This window comes from Hipposideros armiger, unplaced genomic scaffold, assembly GCF_001890085.2.
Source record: "Hipposideros armiger isolate ML-2016 unplaced genomic scaffold, ASM189008v1 scaffold_489, whole genome shotgun sequence".
In the NCBI taxonomy this organism is placed as follows: domain Eukaryota; kingdom Metazoa; phylum Chordata; class Mammalia; order Chiroptera; family Hipposideridae; genus Hipposideros; species Hipposideros armiger.
Window position 1 is genome coordinate 295,849 of NW_017731839.1, and position 17,615 is coordinate 313,463.

At 41.0% G+C, this 17,615-nt stretch overlaps 1 long non-coding RNA gene across 1 annotated transcript in view; it reads left to right on the forward strand.

The window, feature by feature from the left end:
* The window catches only part of LOC109395863 (uncharacterized), a 97,364-nt gene that overhangs the window by 59,793 nt on the left and 19,956 nt on the right, over nt 1–17,615 (forward strand). The window contains exon 2 of the long non-coding RNA XR_002126739.1: nt 10,402–10,495. This is a non-coding gene — a long non-coding RNA (uncharacterized LOC109395863). The remainder of the gene's footprint in view (nt 1–10,401; nt 10,496–17,615) is intronic.

Below are 17,615 nucleotides of genomic sequence, written 5' to 3' on the forward strand. Positions count from 1 at the left end.
CCAGCAAAGTAGAGAAAAAGGTGGATATTCCTGTGGTGAAACTTATAAGAACTAGAGGGGTAGTTCAATGTAACAATGCCTTTTCTGGAAGCTGGGGTAGGCACATGCATCTCTGAATCCAGGAAAAAAAGAGACTTTTCTTGTCCATCCTCAAGCACCTGTTAAAAGACCAGTCAGTCAGCCCCCATCCCTGAATAGCTATGCTACAGATCCACCTCTGATATCCTTAAAGCATTTCCTTTGACTGAAGATCACAACCTCAGCCTACCCAGTTTGACTTGAAGCCAACTACTTCCTGCCCAAACCAAAACAACTATGAGCCAAACCCAAGGATAAGACAGTTTGAATGGATCAGTAGAAAAGACGATAATGGATGAGGATCATCAAGATGATCCCTGTACTGATGGTTCCCAAGTTCTCCTGCCCATGTTGGGTAAATAGGGAGGGAAGACAAGACCTCCCAGGAGATATATGTGAATCATAGGCAGTTCCCCATGACTACCTATTGACACCCTCCTTCCAGGAATGAACTCACCAACTGACTTCAAAAGGGAGTTCAGCCCACGCCTGCCATTGACCACAGTCTTGTCACCAACACCTTATGGTTAACTGAATCAAAAGCTTCCGACAGGTCTAAAATTAGCCTGGCTAAACATATCATTAAGGAGTTAGGGAGGAGTGTGAATGACCTTTCTTCAGCCCTGTTCTCCCAGATCCAGTCAGCTGTGGGGGCTCACTGGAGTGCTAAATCAGGCTTTTAGGTTCTTGAAATAAATGACCCTTTAGATTGATTTTTTTATTGCCTGAAGGTGCATATTTTTAGAAAGTTTGGAAGCTTCTGTTCATCTATTTTGAATCATTTGAGTATAAAAATGTGGCATTTTCACACTTTGGGATATTCAAGTCCCCTTTTCCTTTTTTTAAAGTCTCTAATATTTTTTTAAACCTTTCAAATTAGTTTATTTAAAGGCCAAATTTGATTTCTTCACAGATTCTGAGGTAGGAATGTAACTTTACCAGCTTTGAGGGAAAAGAAAATCATGGTAGTTCATGGTACGGAAGTTATAAATATGAGTGAATACTATTCTAAGCATTATATTTCTGGTAGGGGTTGGATTTAAAAACTCACGGAGAAGAGTGGCAAAGGCAGGGTCTGTGTTTCTACTCCTTTATGTAAATCTCAATGGCAAATTAAAGAAAAAGATTTATTCTCTTTATCTTTGCTACTCAAAGACACCCTTACCCTTAATTTCTTTCTAAGTTTCCTGCATAAAAGACCCAGGGAAGGAAATGAGGATGAGATGGCACCATTTTTGAACTCTTGCTTGACATGAGTCAGACTTTCAATTGCTTTACTTTCTAGCCCAATTATTTTGAAATTCATTTCTTTTCTCACTAAGCCTGCATGTCCCTAAGTATATTCCCAAGAACACCGGGTCTGTAGGATGTCAATAGATGTGACTTGGAAGAAGAGGTTTGAGTTAAACACATTTCTTTACTGCTGGGCTTCTTTCTCAGATTCCCTAGTGTGTGTGTGATGTGACTCTCCAAAAAGGGAATACAGTGTGTAGTATTTCTCATGCTTATGAGCCCCGGATGGAACTCACTCTCTCTCTCTCTCTCTCTCTCTCTCTCTCTCTCTCCCCCTCCCTCCTCCCCGTTCTCCCTCCCTCCCTCCTTCCCTCTTTCCAAGTATCTGGAAGACTGGTGATTTCAGCAGTCTGGGAAGTAGTAGAGGATCATAGTTGTAATTTCAAAATTATATTTCCTTTTATGTTGACTAGGCAGCTCATTTTCTGAGCAATGATCACCTAGACTGGTGTATCCCAGCTCTCCTACCACTGGGTGGTGGCCCTGGACTGTTACTTATCTTTGAGGTGTCACTCCTTTATGTGTAAAATGAGAATGTTGGGCCAGATGACCCTTTGGAGCATTATGGTGTCCCCCCCACCCCCAACTTCCTATAAGGTGGACAGTCACAGGGCTTGAACACCCTGTCTCTCAACCACAGCTGGTTGGACTAGGGGTAGAAGAGTGTTATCTGTTTCAGGTTTGAGTGATGTGCTTTTGGCTTATCATTTTTCAGATATTGGCAAAGAGTCTTTAGTGATCAGAGAATAAACCTAAGAAATTTTAGGCTAAAGAAAATTCTTTAACCCAGGACAGGCATCTGAAAATAGGAATTTGGCCAGAAAGTGGCTTCTGAGGATTTTAATACAGGTCTTACAATGCAGCTAAGGTCATTTGCATGATTGTCAATTAAAGTGTGTCTGTGCTAATGCTCTGTTAAGTCAAGGAGAGCATTTGCCCTTCAATCATTGTATTTCAAGGCACTGACTGCCCACTTTTGACAGGTGAAGAATGTCTTTAGTTTGGAAGTCTACTATAGAAAGATGTAGTTATAATAGTTAAGTGGTCATATTCTTTCTGGTTCTTTCACCTCAAACTCAGAGCCTGCCACAAACATTTGAAGAGCTCTGCACTGAAGTAAAGCCCATGTTCTATTTAAAGCCACCAGACTCAACCCCACTGGGCTCCAGGGTCCTGATCTGCAAAGTGAGACCCTGATTATACTGTCTCTGGGAAGCACACCACCAAAGGCTTCTCTGTCCTTCTCCTGATCAAAATGTATCCACCCCAGGCCTTGCCCTCAGCTTCTCTAGCTAAGAATCTACAAAGATGCTATAGGAGGTTAGGTATTCATGGCTGAGAGCTTCCTTGCTCTCTTGGGGACATTGTTTTTATTGTCTTTGCAGCAGGACACTCTTGTACACATGCTGCCATAATCTGAGGGAATCCATTATTCTTGATGCAAACATTATTTTCTTCATATGGCGATAGCATTTTGGAGGCATGGCATACTTTGGAGCCATCTTTATTCATACTTCCGAGGCAGTTTCCTCTTTTCCAACGCTGTCCATCCTTAGTAACAGTATAGAGAAGCAAGGGCAAAGCCTCATTATTTACCCTATTCCCACCTTGGCTCAAACAAGCAGCACAGGATCAGAGTTGGTGAATTCGGCACCTGTCTGCACATAGAGGAATTGAGGGAAAGATCCTGCTTCCCAGTACAAATCCTTGTGTGGCTGTCATGCGTGTACAATTTGTCCTTTAGGTCTGTAAAGGCAGGCTTTGCTGTACAAGTCCCGCTTACAGTCCCCGTCTCATAAATCAGCTTGCCCCCTCAAAGGTCCTCCATCGTAGACAGTAGGTCATGTGACCTGGCCCTTCTTGGGTCCCCGAACCACAATGGACTGGAATAGGAGTAAGCACGAGGTCCCAGAAGAATCAGTCTATAGACTGGGTTGATCAATGATATTTTTTCTCTCAAGCATTTGACCTGCAAGACTTAGAAATTCCATGCTTGAAATTATAGAGAAAACCCTGGCAACGGTGCGTCAGCATACCCCTGTGACCGTAAGTGGCAGGAGCTGGTAAGACATGTGCTTCTTTTCACTCCACCCCAGTCCCCACCTGTCCTCGGGTATGTGACTTGTCTGAGGATCACCTTGCCCTCCCCCCATGCATTAGCGTTTGCTCCTTATCTTAAGGCCTCGTCTCAATTATGCTTTTGCCTAACCTTCCTATCATCAAAGTTCTTACAATAATGACCTACCTGTTGGTTTCTTTCTCATCTATATGGAATTTGTATGATTGCCTTGTTAGTACATGATGGAGGGACAACTAGATAGATTTTTATCCTATTTGAAGAGCATGTTTATGTAGCCTGGCTCAAAATATAGGCTGTGTAACATCCATGAAATTCTCCTTTTGGGTAAGGATGGGGATAGCTCAAAGGGGGACTTTTTTTTCCATAAACATTTTCCAAAACACCTGCAGAGACTAATGTGCAATCAAGTTGCTTTTAGGCAATTGGCTCTAGCTGTATTGAATGATGTAATTTGATGTAGATGTTCAGGTAGTTTAGGAACTAAAGGAGACTTGGGCATTTAAGAGTTTGTCTCACAGGAGTCTAGAGTGTGGTATGGACCATCTCTGTCCACTCTTTCCCAGGGGTGGTTTGGTTTTCTGCTGAAAATATTTGAATCACTTTAGGATTGAAGTCAGGTTGAGGAGAAAGTTTAAGAGAGAAAGAAGCGGTGGCTTCCTGCCTTTAGTCCCTAAGAAGCTAGGATCTTCCAAAGTAGAAAGGTAATGAGACTGATTGTCTGATGCTCAGCACCTGAGAGAAGGCTTCTGCAGAGAAACACGGGGAGACCAAATCACATGGAACTGAGATGGAGGCCTCAGGGGTGGGGGGCACAATGTTGTCTCAGGGACCAAGAGGTAAACTGCATGGCCAGATGTCCTGTCTACAGCATCACATCAGGGATCTGGGATCATATTTGGGTCCAGCACTTTTTTTCCCCACCACGTTTCTCAAAAACTGTGGAAAGCAAATGCTCAGGCATATGGGCCGCTGTAGATGATAACAAATGTATGGTATATATTTTTTTCTAAATTCCTGGAAACTGCATTACCACATGGCTGGATATAAAATAACCCTTCCCTTCTTCAAAACAATTTAAATATAAGAAATAAAATATTACAGATACACACAAAAATAACCCCTCCCTTGTTTTAGATTGTTAAGTGGGTTTTAAAAGATGACTGTGATACATTTTCACAGAGACTAGAATTTGTGGGGAAATCTTGATGGTCTATCCTGTGTCAATTTCAATGATATTTTGCACTTTTCCTGTTGGTGTGGTACACCATTCAATCCTGCAATGAGTTGGATGTTGTTTTAAACATCATGAATTGCAAACTTCATAAACTGAAGGGAAGCAGAAATGGTTAGAGGGCCCCTTACAAAAGTCCCTCTTGTTTGTATGAAAAATTTAAAATTTATGGAGCCTCTTTTGCTTGTTATTAAGAATAATGGAAATGAAAATAATGTTTTTAATAAGGAGACAGTATGACTTTATATACAATAATACTACCCCAAATCACATAAGATGGGCATTATTGACAACTATGCTTTACTGGTGATAGTCAAAGAGATTAATTGACTTGCTCTAAATGACACTGCTGATGGCGGAGAAAGGATTCAGGCCCAATCATTTCTCTACTGTTCCTTATGTAATCCCATATCCTGCCCTGCAATGTTTTCTGTTTACAGTTTACTGTTGGTGGAAACCTAACTTGCAATAGTAAATAAAACAAAGCAAAACAAGTATCCAAGAAGAAAGGTACATTGGCCAACTCTTGTGCCCATCTCACATCCTCTGTCACTACCTTTTACTCTAACCATTGCCATGGAAACCAGCAACACCATCCATCTCCCTCTGTGCCTCCAGGATTTTCTGACTTGGCAGGGTGTGACAGTTGCAGGAACCAACTAGGCTGTTCTCACAAATGCACAAAACTGGGACTGAGAATTAACACCCATGGGCAATCCTTCACTAATGGAAGGTGGTAACTGGTCAACAAATGTTCCCTTCCTGGATCCCTCCTCATATACTCCTCTGGAATGTACTTTGCATTCATTTTTCCTCTTTTCCTGTTTCACTCTTTCCAGCTCCCAACTGTTTCCTGAATTCTGTAAATGAATGACCCACATGCAAGCCTTTGTCTCAGGCTGTTTTCTGGGGGAAACCCAAGTTAAGACAAAAGGTTCTTGCAAACACCGGCTTCAAGACCACTCACTAATTTTAGTGGGCTTTTGTTGTTTCTGTCCCTCAGTATTCACAGTTTCTTCCTATGATAGCCATAGCGTGAATCCCTCTTTTTCTAACTTAGTCCATGTGTCTTTGTTGTACCTGATTTCACATGATCCAGGTCACAGTCTAGATTTAGAGGTAAACATGTGACATATGACCCAATCAGATGCTCTGAGACTTTTACTGGGACTAGGACTCTTGCTCCTGTGTCCTACACTGGGCCCCTGACAGGCTGAGAGGTCTTCACGTGGGACTTGAGACTGTGGAAGTCAGGACTAACTGAAGGGGAAAAAGCCATGTTCGGATCATATTATTTGAGTCCTGAACCCATCTTTCACCGAACCAGATATACCCGTGAACTTTTAGTTTATGTAAGCCCATAATTGCCTTTTGGCCAAGCTGCTCACTAGCAATAAAAGTGTCTCGCCCATTCTTCCAAATCTTCAGGCTATCTAGGTCCAGGCCCTTTCCTGGATTAGTAGCTGTCGGGGCACATCTCAATTGGCATCACACTAGTATCCTCCCAACAACAGAATTAAGGAAACTGCCACAGGGAAATAGATTTTTTCCCCCCCATTGCCACTCATCCAATCAGACTGAACTGTTCTGGGTGAAATAATTTGTGGCACAGTTTCAATCTCCCCTCCTAGAGGAACAGCAGATTCCCAGTATCTTTGCTAATGAGATCATGGAAGCTGTGGCTAATGTGGAGTAATTTCTGCCTTGATGAAAGGGGTGGGCTGGCTGTGTAGTGATGGCTTTGGTGTGACTCACTTCTTCTGGAGGCCCAGTGTCCTCTTTCACTTTCTAGAATTACTGTTCTGGAGGAATGCTCTGTATGAGACATTATTCTGAGCCTATACTAGGACAATGCATTCGCAGCCCACTGGCAGAGGCTTAGATAATCCAGGTTCTACCTTCTGCCATACTCTGTACCTCAGATTTTACCTTCTTATTCTTATTTATGCTTATTTTGCTTTTCCAAATCCACGGCCTTCTTCCCTAATCTAAATCAGTGTTTTCTGCAAACCTGTATTTTCTGAGGAAAGATAACTCAGATTTAGAGGAGTTTTACCAGGAAGACCTTTTCCTTTTCATTGCCCTGCATCTCTACTTCTGCTTCTAGATGCCAGTGCATCTATAACCTGCCTGAGGGTGTGATGCAGCTAAAGGTTTTCTAGGCACAAGGATAAGAATGTCATACCAGCCTGAAGATGGCCCAAGCTATTGAACATCTCAGAGGGAAGCACATAAATCCCTAGAGCTTGTTTGCTCTCTAAACTGCTTCTAACTCCACATCAAAGTATCTGCCTCCTTAAAGGATCAGTAAATCCACATGCTCATGTCATCTGTAAACCATTCTCAAAACCTTTTCTCCATAGGCTGAACAATTTTGTAGTTGTCTTAGTTCTCTGAGAGTAGAAAGCTCGAGAAGAAGTGTTCAGTCACGCTGGGACAAATCCAAGGGCCTAGGGCAGACTGTGGACAGATGTCCTGAACTGAAAGGAGATGGCAGACTAAAGAAAGGTTCTGTTCATCATAGCAGGCTCCCTGAACAATGCCTTTTTCCTGGGGACCAGATCTGCCAGTACCCATGTAATCATGTGCTCATTGTTAGTTCTATCTTTTGAAGACAATGCTTTCCTTTGAGAAAGACCTCTTTATCTCTGGCTCCAGGGTTTTCATTATATTTGCCAAGGGGCCCTGTGGCTCGGTCTTAATTACTAAGTGTGCTTATATGTTCCTTGGAGTTATTGTTAATTTTTACTTCTAGGTAGAGAAGTATGTTGTGGCTAGTTATATAGCTCTTAGAGTGAGGATCTAGATATAACTACCCTACTTTTGTCTGTTGGTATAACTTTAGTAATCTACTTTTTGGCCAAGACAATTGAGTCCTGCTAAGAAAAAAGACAAGTGAGCAACAGGAGGAAGGAGGAAGTCACTTCCATTTATACTGGTGGCCTTGGACTGACTTGGTGCTTTAATTGACTTCTCTCAGGCCATTGTCAAGGGCCCCAAGCGGAATCCTGCTCTATTTAGGACCGCCTTGGGAGGCCCCAAATAGGACCTGGTAAGATTTCTTACACCTCCTATTTTACATAAACAAATAGTTGCACAATTCTTACAAAAAAACATGCCTCATCACCATCATCAGGCATCCCTCAGGCATTTAAGACTTAATAAATCAAAGCTCTCAGATTGCACATCTGACCTCACAGAGCAAGCAAGCTGCCTCAACATGGCCAGTTTTAAAGATTTCTTAGACACCCTGTTGCACAATTGTGATGTTAATCACCAAGTCCTCCAAAGGGTTTCCCGTGGTTGTCATTTTGTAAAGATTTTAAAGCTGATCACTAGATATTAGTGAGCACCTGCTCTGTGCAGGATTGTCCTTAGCACTGCAACACAACACAGAGGAGGCTAAGAAAGGGTTCCTGCCTTCCACATGCTTACAATCCTGACTGGGAAGCCAGGGCACAAAATAGACCAAATTTTACAATGATACAAGTGTTTTGAAGGAACTCAAAACTGCAGTCCCTGAGACATTACAAGGCAGCTTGTGTTTACTAACTAGGTTTACTCAATATAATTCATTTTTCTATGAGAAGTAAATGTGTCCATTGTTGTTTTACATAACCTTAATATTCATCACCATCCAAAGACAGAGATTTTATTTCTGATGGCGAATACCACATGATGTATTTTGCAGCTAAAACATAGAAACAAAGATGCTGTTGTTTTATTTACCAAAGCTAGCAGTTGATGAAACTAGATTGGATATTTTTATGGCCCAGGAAAATTTCTGAGCCACTGAGAGTACGCTGTTATATGTATTAAGAAAAGAAGAAATATGTGGTGGTGACAAAAAAAAAATTTCTGGAGTCAGATGGGACTTGGTTCACATCTAAGACTGGACATCTAAGTCTTGACCCTGTGTGAGCTCTGTGACCTTGGGAAATTTGCTTAATCTCTCTAATGTTCTGTTTACTCACTGGTAAAGCAGAGGCAATAATATCTTTCTTGCAGGGATTTTGAGGGGGTAAATGATGTAATGCATATAACGCACCTAGCACAATATGTGAAATCAATAGACACCCCATAATGATAGATTTTATATTGATATAACTATATACCTCTCAGTTGGCTCTTGTCAGGCCATTTTGATTCTTCACATGGGATGAGCAGGAATTGTGACAGATGTTGAGGGCTCAGGGTAAATTATGCTAGGCTATATTTGACAGGAGGTTATGCTGTTTTAAGTGCCGGATGTATAACAATGATAACTTAAGAAGGTGTTATTGGTCTTAATAAACTTTTAAAAATCTAGACTTTGTTTTTACTACTTGGTAATTTATAATGGGCAAAAATATTGTCTGTAAATTTTTTCTACAAATGAGATTCATGATGTCTTCTAAGATGAAAACTATAATATAGTTGATATTGCTGATAGCCCTGAATAAGAACTATGGTTTAGTCACAGAAAACCTTGCCTATATCATTATAGAGAGGTAACACAAAAGTATTCAGAGAAAGCAGTGGTTTAAAGTCTTGGTTGTCAGGGCCAGAGGCGTTTATATTACACAACATAAACAACTTTGTAAAAGGAAGTTATTGGGATACTGTTATGGGGTGAATCGTGTTCCTCCCTGCAAATCCGTATGTCTTATACCTAGTACCTCAGAATGTGATTATATTTGGGGGTTGGGTTTTTTTTTTTTTTTTACAGAGGTAGATAAGGGAAAATGAGGCCATTAGGGTGGGCCCTAATCCAACATGACTCATGTCCTTATGAGAAGAGGAGATTAGGACACAGACAGTTGCAGAAAGGAGACCATGTGAAGACACAGGGAGAAGGCAGTCATCCACAAGCCAGGGAGAGCAGTCTCAGAAAAAGGCAACCCTGCGACACCTTGATCTCAGACTTCTGGCCTCCAGAAGAGTGAGAAAATAATTTTTTTGTTTTGTTTAAGCCTTCCAGTTTGCTATGGCAGCCCTAGTAAACTAATATAGATACCAAGGTAGTCCTAAAGAAGTGGGAGCTTATAACTTGGGGCCAGGATCATTCCATTAAGATCTGGCCACTATTTTTCTTAAAGGAAGAAAATTCAAAAGGAGCTTGTGAGAGTCTGGTACTCCCTGAACCAGTGACTTGTGCTGCTGAGCCACACCCAAAATGTGATATTAAATACAGAAGTCTGAGAAAAGAGTTCGAAGTGTATTTTAACTGAAGTCATTTTAAATGGGTGGAAAATCAGCTTGACTAGCTAGAGGAATGAGACTTTGCCATTAAAAGAAAGATTGAAACCCTTACCATTCAAAATTTGGCTTGTAAACAACAGTGTATAAATGTGATTAAGTTCTTAAAGTGACTAGCTAGGAAGATCTAAATTCGAACCTACACTGTAACGCTTACAAATGGTGTGGTTTTGGTCAAGTTACTTAATTTCTTTAAGTCTCTGTTTTCTCACATGTAAGAAGGGGTACTTCATATGGTTGCTATAAGGATGAAGTGAGGTAATAGTGAGTTATTGTGTAAATGTACAATCAATATAAGCTGTTATTATTATTTATGTTCATATTAAAACACAAAGTTGTTTAAACAGTAACTTGCTGATGAAGAAGAAATACGTGTTTGCAGGCAAACTCTGAAAGAACTCACTTTCGCCTGCAGTGGTTTACACAAAGGGTACCAAAGCAGTGGATGTAATATGATAGTCTCCTCTGATTACTTCTGCAGTGGCCAATGTGGAGACCCCTGGTGGTTCTATCGTGATGAATTACCTTCCAATGAAATATCCTCATTGCGTGAAAGCCAGTTCACTAAGGTTAAGGTAGGAATACTTCTTTGGGTCAGGGTGGGCTGTGATTAATCACAGTGTTCTTTATTGATCCTTTGAAACTGTGGGTGGTTTTCTCTTCTCGCTACCTATCTATGTAAGGGCAGTGACCTATTTTTAGATCTCATATAACTCTTAGCTTTGCCTCTGTTATTATAATTCCAGACACTGTAACTTCCTTAGTTACCATGGCCTCACTAGCTCCTTTTACATTTTGTGGTAAACCAGTTGATCATCGAGGCTGCAGAAAATAAAGCCTGCAAAGCTAACGGCTGAGAAATACATTTCTTTCTCAAACCTTAAAGAGGAGCAATGACTCAGATCTGGGTGAGCACGTCACCCAGGGCCTCTTAAAGTAGGAATGTTTCCCCCACACACACCGAAGCTGTAGGGATTAGTGCTGGGGCCTGGGAGTTCCTGAAATGAGCACCTCCTGGACTTCACCAGGGCACAGCGGGGGGGGGGGGGGGGGGGGGGGGGGGGGCTGCACCTTCCTGGAGGAGGGTGGGGCTTCTCAGTCCCCATGGACACCCTTCCTGACACCTGCCAGAGTTGAGCTCCCTAGAAAGGAGAGGAGGACAGATTCTGGGGGTGGTGGAGAGAAGAAAGCAGGGTTCCCAGGCAACAAAGCAACACAGAGAAGCCTATGGCAACTCCAAGTAGCCCCAGGGGAATTGATGTGCTAGGGGAAAATTTCCTTGCTGTAGCTCCAGGTGTGGTGCACTTACCCTTCACAAGCCCATCAAATCCTTTCTGAGGCAGATCCTGCCTTGAATGCTGTGTTATATTCTCTAGAATATTGTCTGAACCTAAGACCCTAAAATCATAAATAATTTTCCTTCTTTCTTTCTTCTTCCAGAGTGGAAAGCCTTATACAACTCCTTTAGTAGAAATGTTCATGGAAATTTGGGGGCTACTTCCAAACTAGGATGATAATAAAGAAGAGTGCTGACCAGTGGCTCAGATTCAAGTTCAGAGGAAAATAATCTGAAACATGTACACTTCATGGGGAGAAGAAACCTGGAAAGCAGTAATGCCAAAGGGGAGCTGGGGTGATAGTGCACAGCCCCCAAGCAGCCAGACTGCAAGGAGAGAAGGTAGCATGAAAGGCCAGACCTATTCTGGGACACGAACCCTGAGTCATGGGGTAACAGAGACCAGAGGTGACAGCTGGTCTCCCAGCTCCTCAGTGAGCAAGCATCTGGAATATCACTTTGATTTTGTAAAGCTCAATTTAGGGCATAGAACCTTAGGGAATTTGGAGAAGGGCAAGGAGGAGTATGGAGGTGAGGCAGACTCAGGGAATCTGATGAGAGGAAAGATTAAAGGAGCTAAATGTGGGCAGTTGATAGCGAGGACGGTGGTAATAGTACTAACTCCTGACACCCTAGAAGGCAAGAATTATTTATAATAGGAGGTGGTATAATTAGAAGGTAAGAGATGGGAACTGAAAGACTGAATAGCAAAAGAAAATGCTCTGGCCAATTATATTAGCTTATATAGCAGGCCCACCATTTCCCAAGGAAATCCCGTGTGTGTGTGTGTGTGTGTGTGTGTGTGTGTGTGTGTGTGTGTACACCCCATTACTTGAGATATTTGAAAGTAGACTTTCAGTACAATGGTCTTGTGCTATTGTAAACTTCTCTAGATCAGAGACCATTGCAGCTCAAGGTGACCTAATCTATAAAGCCCCAAGAACAGAGTCCTGTGCAAATATTTTATAATTTTATTGCTTGTTCGAAGTGAATTATACCAGTAGTCACCTGACCTCTAAACTTGGCAACGAGTGTCTGCATGCAGTTTCTAGAATCCAGAGACTTAGCAAACTACCGGTAACCTCAACATGCTCCTTGACAATATAGGTTCCTTTCAAAAGATTTTGATTTGCTTCTTACAATCCATTTTGTGATGAGATAAGGAATTCTCCCAAGGCTGAGAAGTAGAGAGGGCTTACACCTCACATGGAGGAAGCATGGTCCTTCATGGTGGGTGCAGGGAGGCCCAGAGGGTGAAGTAGAAGACAAGGGCCACACTCTGGTAAAGACCCATCGATAACTTGGCTACGTGAATCCTAGAAGATGCTATGACATGTATATGGTTCCCATTCCAGGATTGGGGATCTGGTTAGTATTTGGAAATTCATGGAAGATGGTACTCTGTACAAACAGGGATTTGGATTGAGACTGAAACAAGCCTGCCTTTTGTTAATTCCAGTTTCAAAAAACAAGAGCTTGCTGCGAGGTTTGGAGGACAGCTGGGAAAAGCCTCTGGACTTGGATCCATGCAAGCCTTCTCAGACAGCAGGGGCCTATGGGGGGGCCAGACATTTTTTGCTGTCTATTTTTATTTATAAATAAGTCCTACCTCCCAGGTGTTGGAAAGCTAATCCAGGCTGACAGATTTCCTTACTTGACTGCCTTGGCTTTCAGTAGCCTGTGTCACTGCTATTAATAGTAAACTCTATATTCTTAAAGAGCTTTTCGGTCTGTTCTGCCAGTCCTGGGGCAGACCTTAGTAAGAAAGATCAAGTTGGGGTTAGGCTGGAGGAAGACAGAGCAATTAAGTAGAGGGGACGAGGAGGCACCGAAAGAAGAAAAGCCAGGAGTTTCTTGAGGGAAATTAACCTTAAACTGACTTTGAAACTTTCTTTGATATAATCGTCTAGCAATTGGTTTTAAGGTCTACATAATACAAGAATTTAGGAGCTCAACAGGACCCATGGATAGATGGAAAGTGATTCCAAGGACCACGATTAGTTGGCCTCTGTGAGAAGGGGACTCCGGATGATCGTGTTGAGTGAGCTTCTTTTCTGGCTCCCTTCTCCTTAAGCAAATATAAACACAGTCCTTTTAAAACAGAGCAATATGGAGCGTTTTGCTGGGCTCTTTCTTTGGTTTTCAACGTGCATTGCATATTTTGGGAGAAATTCCAGTTAATTTTAGAGCTTTTGTGTCTTGCTTATTTATCCTACTGTCGCCCAAGGTCTCAAGTGAAGTCTGCACAGTGCCTCTGAACACTTTAGAAGCAGATCTTTATTAATGGAACTCTGGGGAAATAGAATTTATGCTTAACTCCTAGTTAAACATAAAACCCCTTTTGCTTTAATCCTTGAGGTTGAAATCCATTTTAAAATGTTTACATTTGCTTTTATGTCTGTGCACAGTGCATGGACATGATCTAATCTCTCTCTGATGATTCAGCATCTTGCAGCCCCTCAGTTCTAGCAGTGTTTTATGGTAGGGTTAGAGGAGGGTACAGAAGGTTGGAGTGGGTCTGAGTCTTGGCTGAAAAGGTTCCTTTATCTAACCGTGTTTGAGTCCTGGGGCAGATGGGCATTCCTGGTTCAGCTCCAGATACCTGCAGACTGCAGCCCCCAATGTTGCCACTTCTTTAGTAGGTTCAGAGTGAATCCTTTGCTTCATGTTATCTCCTCCTAGGAGAATTGTGAAGCCCTGATAATGAAGACTGGGGGAAGAGCTGTGCCTACAAACAAGATCAAACCCTCACTGTGACTATTACCCTAGGGCATGGCCCAGTGCTACCTCACTCTCAGGCCTGAGGCCTCCTGCTTCTGAGTTTCTGTCAGGACAGGTATGAGACCTGGATGGGCCCTTGAAGCACACGGAGGCTCCCAGCTCCTTCCCAACGCAAACAGCGGAGGAAGTATAAATGTATCCGCTTACATGGGGTGGAGGAGTCACGCTGCAGTCTGTCTGGTGTTCCTTTGAGTTCAAGGAAAAGTGCCAGGTTGGAAGGCATAAATATCCCATCCAAAGACAATTTAAAAAAAAAATCTCTCCCTCCCCCTTTTTTTCCCTAGTTACCAGAGTAATGGCATTGTGGATCCCATGGGAAGGATAAGAAAATGGTATTAGGTCAGTCTTCCTATTTGCCTTGGCTTCTCTTGATTGTTGTGACAAGGAGGAAAGAACCCACTGTCTCAAAACTTCTGCACAACCTCTCCCAGCTACAGGACTGACCACATTTATGAAGGCAATGGCCAAAGAAATTAGAGCTGGGTCAAGGACAAGAGGACTTAGCCAAGGGAGCCCTGTGGTTCCTTGCTTGTCATGAATGATGTATAGAATGAGGTAATGCAACCAAAATTAAATGAGAGATGCACAGTCACTTTCCACACAGCTGGGAGTGGAGCTTTTTGATGACTATGACTTTTATAAATGTCCTGGAGCATCAGAAGGCCTGAATTCTAGAATCGCATTACCTTGCAGCATTATGTCACAGGTATAGCTGGCCCCCAAGGAAGTAGGGCTGTCTCCAAGGGGTAATGCCATAGATATCTTGACATTGAGAGGTTCGGAAAAGGCTTTTCTCCAGTTCTTCCTTCCTCCCCATTCGGGTATGGTCTTAGCTTCCAGGCTAGAGAATCAGCACACTTGCTATTGGAAATATATGAAAATCTGAAATGGGGCAGTATGTCCAGAGGGAAATAATTGGCTAAAGCAGAGTTTACAAAAAGAGCAGCTGCCATGATTCACTTAGAAATAGGACTTTTACCTGCCTTGAGCTTTCCTTCCCTGGAGGCTGGATGCCTGGTTTACCCTGGGTTCCCTTTTCCTGGCTCCTGGACTTTGTTCTGAAGAAGGCAGTCAGCGAGACATGGATTAGCCCTGAGCAGCCTTGGGCCTCATCTGCAAACTGAGAGGGAATATCTGCCATAAAGAGTGGTTTTGTGGATTGATGTCAGTGGCTAATACCAATTTCCCCTTCCTTCTAGTTTCACTCTCGTGTTTTTCTTTTCCTGTTGACTTTCTTCATTAATAATGCCAGTAGATGTTCACTTTGCAGCTGATAAAGCTGCTGCTTCTAAAGTGGACCATTGGCCTGCTCTTTTCAGAAACTCTGCTTTAGCCATTCGTTTCCTTTGGAGAAAATTATTCTCAGGATTACCAGAGAGAGAGGGAAAATAATCCCCATTATTTTGTGAATCATTTTGGATGCATATGATTATTGAGAAAGGGTAAGAATAACATTTTATCAACCATGGGTAAAAATGGACCAAGGTTCTTATAATCTACTTGTTTTCTACAGTGTCTTGAGGATTATTAGCAAGATACTGCTTGAAAGACAAGAAAAAAATATCTTCTCCAGACCTGTGCCTGTATGACATTTGATCTTATTCTGCCTACATTATTTGAGAAACCCCAAAGCTGAGGAATTTTTATAAAAAGAGCTAATAACTGGGGTTCCTGGCAGAAGCAAACACAAAATTGGTGTGATGGGATGAACCCTTAATCTGAGTCTGCCAGGATTCCCATAGATAAATACCTGCTGAACATGATCTCATGATACATAGTTGCAAAATACACAAGAAAACAATCTACCATGTATGTACATTAGTAGACATAAAAAGCACATCAGAATTAGGTAGTTTCCAATAGTTTAAGATAGTAGAGTCATTGGGTAGAAGCTATGACAATAATGTTTTAAATGGTTAAAGACATATAATGAGGAATTTAAAATATAAGAAAAGAATAAGCTATTACAAAAATAATTTTTAAAAAGGAAAGGCAGGTTTGAAAAGAACTTATTAGAACTTCTTGAAGGGAATGTAATTGAAAACAATTGAAGTGAGGATTAGTAAATTGGAAAGTAGCTCTAAAAAAATTATCCAGAAACTAGCATTGAGAGAAAAAGTAATGAGAAATATATGATACAGGTGAAAATGCATGTAGAATAGAATTAAAAGGCTTATGTATATTAATCATTGTTCCTGAAGAAAAGAATAAAGAGAGTAGGGGAACAGCAGTACTTGAAGAGATAATGATTAAGAATCTTCCAGAATTAAATGTAGAGCTAAGTCCTCATATTTGGGAAGCACAACAAATCCCAAGAAGATTAAGTAAAAGGAAATACACTAGACTTACTGAATTGAAATCCCAACTCGAAAGACAAAGAGGAAAACTTAGAAACAATGAAAAAGAAACAGAATATTACTTATGAGAACTGACAATGGAGTTTTCAGTAGCGAAAAGAAGAATAATATTTTCAAAGTGCCAAAATAAAATCTTGTTATTAAACCCCCCTTTTGAATAATTTGGTTGACCATAAAATTTTTCATTGACATATTAAACCCAGAAATTAGGAGTGAGATGCAAGAGGGAATAATGAATACATAAATTAGTAAGTATGGGATAAATCTAAATGAGTAATGACTGTATAAAATAACAGTGTCAACAGTGGTATGATTTAGCAGTTAAAAGACAAGACAAAATTAAAAGCTGTACAAAAGTAATATGCAAGACAGGAAGCCATGATTGGATTTAAAATGTTCTAAGTTCCTGTATTGATTTGGAGGAAGATAGAGATATTGATTAAATTTAAACTTTTTACAGGTAAGTATGCACATTAAAATGACAAATAATCACTAAAAAAACCAGAAATTAAATATGCAACTTCCAAACCAGGAGAGAATTGGCAAGGAATATAGACAGTTCATTTAATCCAATAGGAGACAAAATAGGAGATAAATACACCTTTGGGTAAATAGGAAACAAAATAAGATAGTAGTAATAAATTCAAATATGTCAGTAATTACAATAAATGTAAATGGACTAAACTTCTGTTAAAAGATCAAGATTGTCATATTGGATTGAGGATAAAAACAAAACAAAAACCAGAGACATATCTAAAATTTAAAGCCTTCCAAAGTTAAAAGGAAAAGGATGGCAATAGATAAACCAGACAAATTTTAACTAAATGAAAGCTTTTATATATATAAATTAATACCATAGAAAGTAATGTTTAGCTATTAGAGGTAAAGATGATCCTTAAATAAGGATAAAAAAACCAGTATGCCAGGAAGATCCAAATTCCTTTAAAAGACTCATGGGCCATTCTAAAAACTAACCATGCACCATTGCAAAGAAAATCTTAGTGAATATAGTAAATACCAAAAAAACATATGCACACCAAATTCTCTGGCTACAATGGAATTAAATGAGAAAACAATAAGTAAAATTTTATTTTTTTAAAAATATTTTTGGAAATTAAAAATAGCTTTATTTCGGGGCCGGCCGAGTGGCGCGATGGTTGGGAACTCGCTTGGGATGCCAGAGGGCCCCGGTTCGGATCCCACATATGAGGGCCAGTGACA